General features: G+C 35.6%; 1 long non-coding RNA gene and 1 pseudogene across 1 annotated transcript; both read right to left on the bottom strand.

Annotated features, from left to right (window-relative positions):
• Nucleotides 1–234: 234 nt before the first annotated feature.
• Nucleotides 235–1,867, bottom strand: LOC113562780 (annotated as a pseudogene).
• A 3,532-nt stretch (nt 1,868–5,399) lies between these two features.
• Nucleotides 5,400–13,693, bottom strand: LOC113562781. The gene is made up of 3 exons (XR_003407170.1): nt 13,683–13,693; nt 12,094–12,098; nt 5,400–5,490 (listed from the first exon to the last, which is right to left on the bottom strand). It is a non-coding gene; the product is annotated as an uncharacterized LOC113562781 (long non-coding RNA).
• Nucleotides 13,694–16,025: the final 2,332 nt, after the last annotated feature.

Below are 16,025 nucleotides of genomic sequence, written 5' to 3'. Positions count from 1 at the left end.
TATTGAAATTTGTTCTTTAATAATCTCGCATGCACGCACACGTATACGTGAAATGCTGTTAAAGACGAGTTTTATGTCCGTTACATATTATATTACAAAGCTTATACATATTTTTAATTAATAATTTGGAAAAATGCAAAGAAATATATTTACACTAAAGCCCGTTTTAGACTATGCAATATATTATAATATATTGCGCTAGATTTGACGCAATTTCTTGAGCAAATTTTTGCTGCAAGAATTGCTTGCCGTTGATTGCATAGTCTAAAACGGGCTTAAGATATTAAAAACGTATCACTTATTTTCACAATTGAACGTGATGTATGAGAAACTGATAAATAACGATAAATAAAGTAACCGCAATGGCAATGATACGCGTGTAACAATATTTGAATATTTTGAATTAAATAGATCGTCGGAAGGCGCACCACACATACAGTTAAAGGCTAGTTATTGGAACATCCTGATCTTCGTGATGATGATCCAATCTGGTCATTGATATGCGGTCCCGGCATGTCCCTAGCAATCGACGGTTCTCCTGTAACAAAATTATATCATTAATAAAACAATCTAATATGGTTCATCTCCTGTTAAATTTCCGTGGGACAAAGTTATTCAATGCAATGTCTGTTTATTATGTTTACTATTGTTTGGGATTAGATAATGTTTAGGAGAAATTAGAATAGAATTTACATTGTCGATCACATGTTCTACTTGCTAAATTAATATTATTCTTATAATAAAAGTTTCTCAAACACAGTTTGTGAATAACCTGTGGCTTTTTCATCATGATTTTGTATATCATGATTCTTATTATATTACGTTACATACGAACCTCGAATTAAATAACACATCAGCTCGGTTATTAATAAACCACACCAATATGATTAAGGTGCCGGCAACCAGACTACCCAAGATCATGCTGAAACGTTCTGTCCCTGCTGATGGTTTAAGAAACATTCTGACGCTCAACGTTTGCCATATGGACTCTGTCTACATAGAGTAACACACCGACCTTCATATTATATCCTACAAATGAGAAACCATTATTCAAGAGAATCTTTTCAGAAAACATGCGATGCACAAGTAGTTTTACGCATAATTTACCGTCGATGATAAATGCCGGACTCACAGCTGTACTATAATTGACGGTTGAGTTTATGCATATTTCTGTAAAATTGTATCCACCCATTCATGCGAGGCGGTTTTTGTGACAAGTCCTTTCATTCATGTCGCTGAGTTTCTCCGCCAGTCAGCAAGGCTAGAAGCTGTCCAGTTAACGTCGTCGCGGCATTGGGCGCTTGGTGCACACCGATGTACAGTGGCAAAATCTGATTGATCAATTTAGCACCGGATGTCGAGGCTGCATGAAACCGAGTGCATTTAGCACTTTGGGATGCAGCAATATAACATTTCTGCGACGAGATCTTCCAGCGGTATCGGCAGATCGGCAGACTGCGGCGCTGACTCGCCCGTCACTATCATTTCTAAAACATGATACACGAAAATCTCAATAATGAAAAAATGCATAAAACGTATGTCGAAATCGAACAGATTATGTACCTATTAAAACCAAGATTTTCCCCGTCGTCCAAGATATTGTTGTATCAATTTTTAAATTTTTTTCTACGATTGGTTATAACAACAGTCGTTAGACTGGGCCTCGCCTCCAGAAAACTTTGCACAGATGTAGGTGGTACAAGCAACGGCATAAATGCCTTCCTTCGGTTATGAGTAACGGTCGGTAACGGCAGATGGCACGACTGTGATGTGGACGGAGGCGGCGCGGCGCACACAGGCGAATTCTTACAAATTCAAAACCTAAAATATAAAATTAAGGTGTTTTCGAAATCTAGTTTAATAAATAATGTATTGACTATCAAAGAATCATTTGCAGTTATGAACAAAAATTAACCATTGTTTTTAAAAAATGCCATTTTTAATCTGACGAGTTCATATTTTTGCAAAAATTAAAAACTAAGTTATTGTTTGTATTTTAATAACATTAAGAACTTATCGATTAAAATGATAAGAATGTGCTAATAACATAAGCATCGCCAGCGTAAACATAGTATGTATACATACTAATATATTTTTATGTATATATACTATATATTGTTAAAGCTAAATAATAAATAATAATAATATAAAATTTATTAAGAATATTTTTCAATATATCTATTTAATATATATAAGATATATATATATATATATATTTAATATGTGATATATGGAAAGTTATTCAAGAAATATGTTTGAGACTGTTTCGACGTTATTAAATCTTTGGTGGCCCTGAAAAGGACCGATTTTTGGCCCTGAAAAATAATATATATTACTGCAGATAATGCGAGTTAGTCGCATACAGTGATGACAGCCTCATTGTTTGCGAGTAAAGGTCGTTCTACATTAGACGCAAGCAAGCAATCGCATGAACGTAAGCTGCACTATTTCCGATCGTAAACTGCTCGCAAGCAGCAGTCGCAAAGTTTGGTCAAATTTGACATTTGCGTCTCTGCGATTTGCAATAACCTGAGCATCGAGCTTTGTTTATCATGGCAACTATATGATATATTCCCAGCAAACACAAAGTAACTGGAAATATACATGTTAATTATAATTTCCCACTCAACAATGTAATTGTTACATAACACGTATGTTATGTTGTATTTATATTAATGAGTGGGAAATTATAACTAACATGTATATTACCTGTTACTTTGTGTTTGCTGGGATAAGACTCGTGCGACTTGCGATTAATGTGCATGTGGTCAATCGCTTGCGACTAATGTAGAACAACCTTTACGCAGCCTCGAATAGAAGCAATAAGCAGGGAGAGTTCCGTCTTCTCTCGACGAAGACGTTTTGTTTACAACATCACTGGACTCGGGCATCGTTTATATACCCAACGGGGTGTGTCGATGCGAACCAATGAAATGCATATAACAAATTCTTCAATTCCTATTGGCGATTAATTAGCGAGTCCAATGTTACGATTTCACGGAAAAACAATGCACAATCTGAAAATGAGCCGCAGCGCTTCCCACAAATCGTATAAATACAACTCGCGAGAGACGATGCGTTTTATCTTGTGACTTATTGCAGGTGCGCGTTAAGTCATGTTTAAAAATTTGTGCCCCGAGGTGAGAGGTCGCATAGTGGGACAATGGCAAGCTGGAAGATCAGTAGCAGATATTACTGCTGATATTCCATGCTCCACAAAGACAGTACGCACGTGGATACAGCGGTATGCTGAAAGGCGGTGATCATGCATTGCATGATCATCGCAAGCATAATCGCCGACCACAACGGACGACACGGGACGAAGACGAAAATCTCGTCGCTTCAATGCAACAACGGCCTTTTGGCACAGTTACAGAAGCCATCCAGACTGCGGACGTCGACATATCGGACAGGACTGCAAGACGACGACTAAACGAAGCCGGACTTCACTGCTATCGTCCAGCTCACAAAATTCCGTTGACTCCTGAACATCGGGAACAACGTGTCGCGTTTGCTTTGGACAGTTTGGCGACAAGCCGTGAGAAATGGGAGGCCACGATCTGGACCGATGAAAAGGTCTTTGTATCGTGTACCGACCGTCAACCTCACGTATGGCGATTACGTGATCAACGGTTGAATCCTAATCATGTTGTGCCTATCCACAGAAGTGGAAGGATTTCCTGTGCAATGTGGGGCTGGATTTCTGGTACTACAATCGGAGAGCTGGTGGACATTCCCACACGCATGAACTCTGCGCAGTACATTCGCATACTGGAAGAAGTATTTCTTCCGTCAATACGTGAAATCTACCCCGCAGAGGACATGCCAGTTATTCGATTAGTGCAGGATAATTCTAGTGTCCATTCATCACGGGAAACACAAGCATGGTTTCGGAATCATCCGGAGATTCATTTGATCCAATGGCCTGCTCGTTCGCCAGATCTAAATTTGATCGAAAATGTTTGGGCACAAATGGTTCAACGATGGGAATCAAGAAGGGAGAGGACTATAGCAGCGTTAGCCGCCCATGTGAGAGAAGTCTGGGAAGAATTTCAGTTTCAAGTGAAACTTTCAACCCGACTTCCTCGCAAATTTGATTGATTCGATTCCTAATTAACTCAATCAAGTTATCGATCGTGACGGATACTGGACTGATTACTGACTGACGGACTATTCACTATCGACCTCTTTATCGTAAAAAATCGGTCCTTTTCAGGGCCACCAAAGATTTAATAACGTCGAAACAGTCTCAAACATATTTCTTGAATAACTTTCCATATATCACATATTAAATATATATATATATATCTTATATATATTAAATAGATATATTGAAAAATATTCTTAATAAATTTTATATTATTATTATTTATTATTTAGCTTTAACAATATATAGTATATATACATAAAAATATATTAGTATGTATACATACTATGTTTACGCTGGCGATGCTTATGTTATTAGCACATTCTTATCATTTTAATCGATAAGTTCTTAATGTTATTAAAATACAAACAATAACTTAGTTTTTAATTTTTGCAAAAATATGAACTCGTCAGATTAAAAATGGCATTTTTTAAAAACAATGGTTAATTTTTGTTCATAACTGCAAATGATTCTTTGATAGTCAATACATTATTTATTAAACTAGATTTCGAAAACACCTTAATTTTATATTTTAGGTTTTGAATTTGTAAGAATTCGCCTGTGTGCGCCGCGCCGCCTCCGTCCACATCACAGTCGTGCCATCTGCCGTTACCGACCGTTACTCATAACTGAAGGAAGGCATTTATGCCGTTGCTTGTACGCTATCATCTAGAATCGATGCATTCAACACTTTACTCAAACGATCTGTGGTATCATCTTTACTGCTGCTATGGAGAACTATTTTCCCTTTGCCCAGTTGGCCGAACTCGATTACATTCTTGATATCATCCAACTTCAGATTAATCCCACCGAGAGCGTTAAAATTGTTCTGCTTCATATTGTAAATCATACGACTTGATCCTATGTAATCAAATGCTTTTCCTTAAAAGGATAACTTTTTAAAACAGGCTATCGATAAACCATATGGATTACGTGTGCAACATCAATTCTCAATACCATAGAAGGGAAACTGTCAATAGAATTTCAGGGAACAGTGGCGCCTTTTTCTTTTAACATGAGGAACTGAAATCTATATTCCGGCTAACTACCAAGTAATAAACATTTAATTACGATTAACTGAGGGACTCACAAACCTTTTTAATCACACTTCAGTACTCTACAAACAAAATACAAACGATTCCATACAAAAATATCGTTTGAAGTTATTCCGGCTAATCTGTTCCGGCTAAATACGTTAAGCAAAAATAATTAATTAATTACAATTAACTGAGGGACTCACAAACCTTTTTAATCACACTTCATTACTCTTCAAACGAAATACAAACGATTGCATATAGCAGTTCCTTAAAATTACGTTCAATTCCGGTCAAGTGTATACGAATCTCGCATGACCGCCATTTTCGGGACAGCGCGTATGTGTGTATGTATGTATGTACACGTAGTATCATGATATATACATGTGTATTGATGTGTATGTCAGTCAACAGGCAAAGTCGACAATAAAGTGAACAGAGTGTTGTGAAACAAAAATGCCAGGTTGTTTTGCCAAAACCTGCATTTATGCAAAAATACTTCACCGTTCTTACTCATGTATCCCGCATAAAACGAGAATAACCTACATTTCGCCGCCATTTTCGGGTCAAATCGTGTGAAGTGGATGCGAGGACCTTACTTCGCCAGTTCCTCCATCTACCGACCTTGGTGCAACGTTGGTAGACAGCAGTCACGTTGTAATTGGTGAATATTATGTACAATAACATAACCTGTGCATAATCCTTGAATAAAAGGTATCTTTAAATAATATATAATCTTCGTTTGCAATGAAAAATTATCACAGCCTTAAAAATATATCAAATTATACAATATAAATAAAATTTATATATAGATATTTATATTTATAATAAATACGTTATATATCTTTTTAATCATCTCATTCTAATCATATCACTTTTTCAATATAAAATTTGATATATTTTATGTAGATTATATATAATATAAATATATAATTATATATATAATGTTATGTATATGCATGTATATACAGGGTGAATATTAATGCCTGTCCCAACCTTTTACCATGGCAGATGGATTACCGACTGCAACTCTGCGTAACCTAACGGAACATAGATGGCAGTTGCTTGGGTCGACCGTGATGTACATACAGGCAAGTTAAAATTATATTTAAATTACAGATTCTCACACGGAGAAAAATAATATAAGGTCTGTTCTTTTTAGCTGCACTGCTGAACTGGTGCAATAAGTTAGAGTGAGAAAAAATATACTTGTTTCACTTTAACGTATTGCACTAGTTCAGCAGTGCAGCTAAAAAGAACAGACCTATAGATTCACATATGTATTAAAATAGTATATTTAATTAAAATAATATATTTAATAAAAAATACTACTGCTAAACTAGTAATTTGTTTAGCTGTAAGAATAAAATAATTTATATTCTGTTAAATATGTTATGCTGTAATATTTAATAATTTTTATAATAGCAAAATTATGTTTTTCGTGCGTATTATTGAAAGTAGTAATAAACGTATAAAATAATATTATATGCAGTGTAGATGTAATGACGTAAAAAAGTAACAAAAGTAAAAATTGTTTGCATGCATTTATAAATGCAAAAAATTTTAATAAAACAGTGGACTTCCACACCCTTGAGGTTCCACTAATGGTGCGTTAGGTTGTTTAACGTGGACCTTCGCCTGGAGCCATATACCACATAATAATAACAACGGAACAATAACAACGTAACAATAACAATAACTTAACAGGGCTCTACTTTGTGAGGAGATGGATGAAGCGCACTTTGAGCACATGCTCAAATACGTTATTGTTATTGTTACGTTGTTATTGTTACATTGTTATTATTATGTGGTATATGGCTCCAGGCGAAGGGCCACGTTAAACAACCTAACGCACCATTAGTGGAACCTCAAGGGTGTGGAAGTCCACTGGTTTATTAAAATTTTTTGCATTTATAAATGCATGCAAACAAGTTTTACTTTTATGTTACTTTTTTACGTCATTACATCTACACTGCATATAATATTATTTTATACGTTTATTACTACTTTCAATAATACGCACGAAAAACATAATTTTGCTATTATAAAAATTATTGAATATTACAGCATAACATATTTAATAGAATATAAATTATTTTATTCTTACAGCTAAACAAATTACTAATTTAACAGTAGTATTTTTTATTAAATATATTATTTTCATTAAATATACTATTTTAATATATATGTGAATCTATATTATTTTTCTCCGTGCGAGAATCTGTAATTTGAATATAATTTTAACTTGCCTGTATGTACATCACGGTCGACCCAAGCAACTTGCCATCTATGTTCCGTTAGGTTACGCAGAGTTGCAGTCGGCAATCCATCTGCCATAGTAAAAGGTTGGGACAGGCATTTATTCACCCTGTATAATCTAAATACCATATATCAAATTATATTGAAAAAGTATATGATATTAGAATGAGAAGATTAAAAAGATATACAGTATCACGTATGTATTATAAATATATTTCTATATATTTATATTTATTTTACAAAAGTAAAAATTAATGATATAAGGATATTTATATTATTATATACCTTTTTAATCTTAGATATGCATATATAATAATATTTACATGTAATATATAATACTGTATATATATGTAGATTATAATAAAATATTTATACACATTGAATCTATTAAATAAATTAAGAAATGGAAATATAGAACTTCAAACATCTGTATCGAAGTTAATGCAGTTAGCATTTGTAAAATGTCTAATATCGTTGCGAAGTAATAATTGTCGCATAGCATTTCTAAACTGAAACGCATTAGGGTTATTATTATGGCCGTGGCGACTTCTTATTTTGGAAAAGAATAGTTCAACATGGTCCTGTCAAAATTTGTAGGTTAATATGTATTTATATGATTTATTTTCTTTGAATACATCTTCAACCACATCCAAAACTGACATAGCAGCTATAGCAAAACCATAAATAAAGACTTTTCTCGCGTGAATATCAATTGTATAAAAATAACACGTAACAAAGCACAGAATTATGTAAATCGCTAAGCGCAACTTCACCATGGCCACATGTATACACTATCCGTCATATTACTTTTTCTACCAGTGTTACGCATGCGCGACCACCATATTACATTAGAGATCCTATAGTATAACAGAGATGCGCCAATGATCACGTGATTGCGATATTTTGCTGATTGGTCAGAGTAAATTGTATAAACGTAGCCGCTGCCATGTTGAATTTCTCGCTGCCATGTTGAATCTGTCACTATCTTTCATACAAGTTAGTACATGTTTCTTTGGACGTCTTTATTTTTTATAGTCGTTTATGTAATGAATTATTTTCATTTCTTCATTAAATAATGTTTTGCATTAATTGTCGCATATTTTGTGCACAGAATTTACCATGCCAACCAATTGTGCTGCAAATCGCTGTTCGAACAACAGCAACAAAGGTTATGCAATATTTAATTTCCCAGCAAATGCAGATTGTCGTAAGAAATGGATAGCTGCTCTTTCAAGGAACCCCGATTGGCGACCCACAGCCTCGCAAAAAATTTGTGAAGTGAGTGATACTAATAGAAATTTATTTCTATTACGACAGTTTGCATTTGCTGGGAAATTAAATACTGCATAACCTTTGTTGCTGTTGTTCGAACAACGATTTGCAGCACAATTGGTTGGCATGGTAAATTCTGTGCACAAAATATGCGACAATTAATGCAAAACATTATTTAATGAAGAAATGAAAATAATTAATTACATAAACGACTATGAAAAATAAAGACGTCCAAAGAAACATGTACTAACTTGTATGAAAAATAGTGACAGATTCAACATGGCAGCGGCTACGTTTATACAATTTACTCTGACCAATCAGCAAAATATCGCAATCACGTAATCATTGGCGCATCTCTGTTATACTATAGGATCTCTATATTACATGGTTTTCGTGGACACTTTTTATGTACAAAATCACTTAGCGCTGCGTCGACGTGCTTGCTTGGGATTGGACGTGCTTGCCTCTAGTGCTGGCGTATGGGCGTTATTCGCCAACTGAGCCATACAACAAGAAGAAGAAGAAATTTACAAAATCACTGGGAGTTAGCGGTCTAGTTATAGTATAGATGTTTGTGGCACAGTATAAGGATATACAGTAGGGACAAGCACCCGTTTTCGAGTCAGCCGCGCAGATTTGCTTGCGCATCCCAAGTGGCCATGTTCTTGGGCGGCTTCCAATCCCGTTCAAAGTAAAGAACGCACATTATCTCCGTAACTGTGATCACATATAGATAGAGAAACATAACCAAACATAAAAATTCGCATATTGTATTGTATTGTTTGTTTTGTGCTTTTGATAAAAACAATGTCTAAGAGAATACATCAAGTGTGTGCAGTACAAAATTGTTTTCACAATGATTCACAGTGATAATATATCATTTTTTCGCTTTCCAAAAGAGAAAGGTATGCATTACTTATGTATTTATAAAATATGTAATTGTTTTAAAGAAAACATTAAAAATATTTGCTGATAGCGGTGATTTCTAATATTATTGATACGCTACTTGCCGCCCGAAGACATGGCGGATCGGCTGAAAAAGATCAAAGGTGCCGACGCTCTTTGTCCCTACTGTGGGTGGGGCATATCCCGTTTGCACATGGAACGATTGCACACCGCACGATTGCACACGTTGTATTGCACACTGTTCTATTGGACACAGCACGATTGTACACCGCACGATTGGCCACCGCACGATTGCGCACGTACATTGCACGATTGGACACCGCACTATTGGACACCGCACGGATAAACTTCCGAAAAGCTCCCACACCCGATTTACATATCCTTTGGTGAAAATGCTTGAAATGACTCAAAATGAATACCCTTAAATGGATTTTTACCGACAAAAAGGATAAAGGCATAAAAAGTTCAAATAAAGTAATATGTAGTGATTGAATATTTTCAGTTGGATTTCTGTAGATGTACGGTTTTCTATGCATCATTATATATTTCTACATGAACTTCTAATGTGTTTATTGTGTATATCGGATGTTTCTTGTACGGTACGGAAAATAAAGACATATCAGGCACACTGTATCCACGCATGTACTTTGCAAAATAAAAAACAGGGGATGGGTTGGGTTAAGTTAGATTTTTTGGAAGTGGAACTCCCGCAGGGGGGCGGAACACACTGTATCCACGCATGTACTTTGCAAAATAAAAAACATGGTTGGGTTGCTTCGTCTTGCAAAGGAGTAATATTATTTTCAACTTTTTAAGCCTTTATCCTTCTTGTCGGTAAAAATCCGTTTAAGGGTATTCATTTTGAGTCATTTCAAGCATTTTCACCAAAGGATATGTAAATCGGGTGTGGGAGCTTTTCGGAAGTTTATCCTGCAATCGTTCCGTGTGCAAATGGAGGCGACCCCTGTGGGTGCGTTCGGGAAGACGCTATTAGCGCTATGTAGCGCTGAAAATCTATAGTATACGTGACATGACTATAGAGTTTTAGCGCTAAATAGCGCTGATATTGAGCTCCCCGAACACAGCCTGTATATCATTATACTGTGTCTGTGGCATCAACCATGAGGTCTGTTTGCGTTACTCAAAGGTGAAGTCCCATGGAGCCAGCGTACGGTGTATCGACGTCACAGACTTCTATATACCAGGGCTGCGTTCCGATTCCTTACCCAAGTGCACACGCTATGTTGGAGTGAGAAAGATACAAGAATGAGATAAAAAGAGAGAGAGCACCCTGGCGAGGAATCGGAACGCAGCCCAGAGAGAATCTAGAAAGAGTGGAGCGGATCGTGTTCCCTTTTCTGATTGGTGCTGCCATTAACAGGCAACTTCCGCAATTTGTGTCCGTGGTGCTTGAATTCTTTGCACGTTTCACACTTTCAGTGCGATGAGATTCAGTATTTAAGTGTAGTTAGATAATAGAAGACACAGGAATGTCAAAATGTAAGTTAATTTTTCACATTACAAAGTTTATTCATTCTTGTAATATATACATTTGTAATATATATATATATATATATATATATATATAGACTGTATATATATATAAATATATATATATATATATATCAATGAGAATGTAATAGAAAACTGTATTTTATTAATAAATCATTTTTATGCAACCGTTTTATACATAACAGCATTGTTATTATATATATATATATATACATATATATATATATACATATATATATACATATATATAAATATATCTTGCACGCACTTTTTAAAAACTAAACTAGTTAAACCTTTGAACATATATAAACATTTTTTAATAAAGTGTTAAATATAAAATGCCGCTATGGTACGAAATTGTGATGTGCGAAAACAAACGTTTTCTTATTTTCTATGTAAATCAAAGGTCCTTGATCAAAGGCATGTGTATTATGTATACACCATACGAAATTGATAATCTGCGCATGCGCGCATTAACTGCTTCAAGTCTGAGCTGTAGTAGCTGATGCGCGCTTGATGCGGTAGAGGTGGGAAGAATCTAGGGAATCTTATGTACCACCAATGCGCGCATTAGCTAAAACGGAACGGTTTTCTATGCACTTTATGCGTTCCATGCGTGAAACGGAAGGCACCCATATTCTACTCCTTCAACTGCATCTGCACATGTACACAATCCAGAAACGTCCCCTCATCATTCACATTCTCTACAGAGTACAGGAACTCTATTACAATCATCATCTGTTATTTTATCTAATGAAGAAATCATGGCATCACCCAATCACAATATTGAAACTGAAGCCTACTACGGTGCTTTTAGCGACAACGATGTCGAAACATAGGAAAATTAAACTATTGTTAATTTTTCAAAAAATCTGATATAAAACATTTTTTCTGACATAACATTATAATATGATTATAATATTTTTTTTAATAACAATAATATTTATATTTTTTTTATATTACCTTAACTTCATCCTTGAGAACTTCTTTAAGGGCTAAACAAACTTCAGGCACAATCTTTGAAATGGCTTGACTCGAAATTTTAAATAAGTAATGCAGACTTTGAAAGCTGTCTCCACTTGCCAAAAATCTTAATGTAACTGCGAGGCGTACTTTGGCTGGTATTGATTTTCTCCAATCTGTGTTTTTTGTTTTTATAAATGGAGATATTTTCTGCAGTAAATATTCAAAATCAATAGGTGACATTCTACAGAAATTAGAAAATTTTCCAGATGATTCTTGTAGATGTTCGATAAGCTGATTCTCCATACTCTCCCTGTAATAACACGTATACATAGTTTTTCTTCGTAAAATGTAAAATTATATAATTATATAATTATATAATGTAGAAATAAATATATAATTAACATAAAATTAACATACATTGTAGTCTAGCATTTTTGCCTTCCCTCTATTACATGAAATCCTAGATATGATCTTACATTGAGATTTTAAGATATTTATTTTGAAATTAAACAGTATTACTTATCTTGTCTTGTTCCGATATATACTTGACATCCACCATCTTCTTTGTCTCTTCCTTTTACTTTTTCTATAGTGATATACATTCACATAATAATTGTACACACTAAATGCGTACACCGCTGCCGCAGTTATTACCTCGATGTCCGCCATGATGAGAATGAAGATTTGTACGAATGTTGGGGAACGTGTAGACGACAGCATTTGTCTGCATTGACATTCGGCTGCATTGGTCTACGTTGGAGGTTGGTGTTGGTTGGGCCAACATGTATAGCTAGCATTGGAGCGTTGGTCCAACGTCTTTTGACTAGTGCCACAAAGACCGACAGTGATCCGAACAGTAGCCAACGTAGGTGAGCATGGGCCAATGCAGAGCAACTATCTCTACACACGTTGGCGTTCGGATTACTTGGACCAACGTGTATAGCTAGCATAATATACAGTCTCATTGTAATTATAATTATAATATATAAGGTATCTCACTTTATCTTATTATAATATACAAGGTGTCGACTTTGAATTATAATATATAGGAAAATATACACAGTTGATTGAAACTACTATCTTTCTTTGAACTCTTTCCATTAACATGACGTAGTATTCACGTTAAAAACTTGCGGCCGTGTCCCGACACAGCCTACCCGAATTTTTTTGTAAACGCTTTACTCTTTATTGGTTGTACAGAATGGAAAATACTTCTTCACGATAAAAGTACATACTGAAATACATTCAAAAGTGCTTGATTTTATATAAAAAATAAAGAAAAATTTGAAACTTACAGTTTTCTTATAGGCTTTGACCTAACCTCGTACAATGATTTCCTTAATATAAAAGTTTTGCAGCTTGTACGCACAAAAGTGAGGCACTTTTGAATGAAGACAGAATGAAGGAATATGAGGCGGCTTTTAGAAATGAATTTAGAAGCGTAAGAGAAAAGGAAAGTGTGTTTGAAAATTTTGTACATACATTTGGGTTAGAAATCATGATCAAGTGTAAAGGAGAGTACAAGATTAGTTACGCGATGTTCTGAGAGATGGAGCTGCAATCAGTTTAGGTCGCCAACAACATACAATACAAGCGAGCGAGCGTGTACATGAGCGCGCTGCGCTTCGGTCAACTTCGGGACGAGCGCAGATATATCTGTTGTCCCTTTTTTGTTCGACCGATAGCTATAGCTGTAATATAGCTATAGCGGGCTGACAGCAGACTTCGCCGTCGCTCGCAAAATCAGTTTCGGCTTCTAACATATCATCTCTCTCTCTCTCTCCCTCCCCCTCCCTCCCCTCCCCCCCCCTCCCCTCCCCCCCCCTCCATCTATCTATCTATCTATTTTTTATCATTAAATGTAAGCTGTTTGTCAAATGTAGATTAGATTTAAGTTTTATATATAATAATATAATAAGCGCTTATGCATGCGTAAAATTTCTTGGATTTCAGTTTTATATCTGAACGAGCAGCTTGAGGTTTTATATAAAGTGCATGCGTGCGTTAAGGGGCGGTAGCGAGGTCTAGCAGCGCCAAGTTTTTTGCACTAACTAAATATTATTTTTTTTACATTTTGTACTGTAACCTCTTTTATTCTTTTCTATTACGTTTTCTATTCCTTCCATTAGAATTCAAACAAATTAAAATCCAAGTGATAAATGAAAGCTACTACCACTTGGATTGGAAGAGGAAGAGTGACAATAAAAAGATATGTATCACTTTTTAAAAGTAGTACAACAATAATTTTTCAAAACAATATATACATATATTCTCTTTCTAATTGATAAGAATACTACCACTTGAGTTTTTTAAATAGTACAATAATTAATTTTCGATACATTCTCTCTGCACTTGGCGCAATTTGAAGATTTCATACATTTTTGTGAAAAAATACTATAATAATATTTAAAGAGAATTAAAACAACGCTTGGATTGGAATAGGATGTTGTATACATAATAATAAAATAATAGATTTTCTGATTTGCATAAATACCCATTTTTATAGTTGGCGCAATGGTTTGATATCATTACTTTTGTAGAGTTCTTTTTTTCTTCGTGCGCGTATACTTGGCGCCTTTTTTGTACCTTTTTTTAAAAAGGTAATTTTGTTGTGTAAAGTACTACATGATCACGATTTCTTTACTTGTGCTGGTATTAATGGTAACACAATTACTACTTGTCCTTTCATATTCATTGCCAAAGCCTCCGATAAAGTTTCCTTGTAATAAATAGATTCCAAAGAATAATTTTCTGATGATGCAGTGTGTCTAGATATCCCATGTTACGTCCAAGAGACTCCACGGTTCCTTGATCCCAAAAGAAATAACACATTTAGAGGAAAATGTAAAAGTTGAATGAATCTCTTCACACGCTACGCTAAGTGCGACCGCGCGGGTACAGGGGCCAAGTGTTCTCAATAAAATGATGGACGAAACCTCTTCAAGCAAGGGAGCAAGAGACTTGGCGCCTGTACCCAGCCTAAGCACTTAACAGACGAAACATATCTGGATTTACGGACAAAATCAAGTGACAGTAACTGCTCCAGATCTGGGAAAAATTGAGGCGGCACTTGAAAAATGTCACTCGTTGGAAGGCAATAAATTAATTCGCCGGTCTCTAATACTAGGAATTAGAGCACTCATGGCCACCCATGAATAGTTTCGTTATAAATAAATCCAGACTTACGAAACTAACGCCTGGATTGTCATATTCAGGAAGTCAAAGGGTGGTCTATCACAAGTGCCGCACTACTTTCCCGAAAACGATTATCATGAAACTGTCCGCCGTTACGTGATAATTATTAAAAGTGACAGCGACGCTGTTTCATGAAAAAACAATTCCCAGAATCAGAATAATCCCTCCCTAAGCCTTTTTAGCCCTATATAAGGGGAATGATCCGCTCCGGAAGTCTCTCTTCTGGATCCAGAAATCACGATATTACGTTCGAAAGTTTCGCTTCCGTCCTCGGAACGCCGTGATAATCTGAACCTAAACTTAGAGTCAGTGACTCCGATCCGAAGATCTACCGGACGGCTTGGCTCCCTGGGCAGAGGCGACCACTTATATACCACTTATATACCTCATCTGAAGATTTTTCCAGCAGTGAAAAAGTAAGTGAAACCAGCACACGGGTTTACTTTTCTCTCTCTCTCCTTGAATCCTTGAATCTTCATCGACTATTACCTTCGGTTTTAATATAGTAGTGAACAAAATTTTTATTTCCATTGTCCCCTTTTTCAAGTGGCTCATTTAAACCGTGGAGACGGAACGACTTTCCCGCAGGAAGCTTTTTCGATCGACCAAGGGGCAGCTTCCCCCGAACCATCGGCGCTTAACCAGAACGATACAGCTATAATCTCACCGTGGACCCCCTGCATTTGCACTGACTGCTCAAATATTCAAACAGCTTCTTTTCTATTTCCTCCAAC

This window comes from Ooceraea biroi, chromosome 10, assembly GCF_003672135.1.
Source record: "Ooceraea biroi isolate clonal line C1 chromosome 10, Obir_v5.4, whole genome shotgun sequence".
Taxonomy (NCBI): domain Eukaryota; kingdom Metazoa; phylum Arthropoda; class Insecta; order Hymenoptera; family Formicidae; genus Ooceraea; species Ooceraea biroi.
This window is presented reverse-complemented; position numbering and strand designations above follow the sequence as displayed.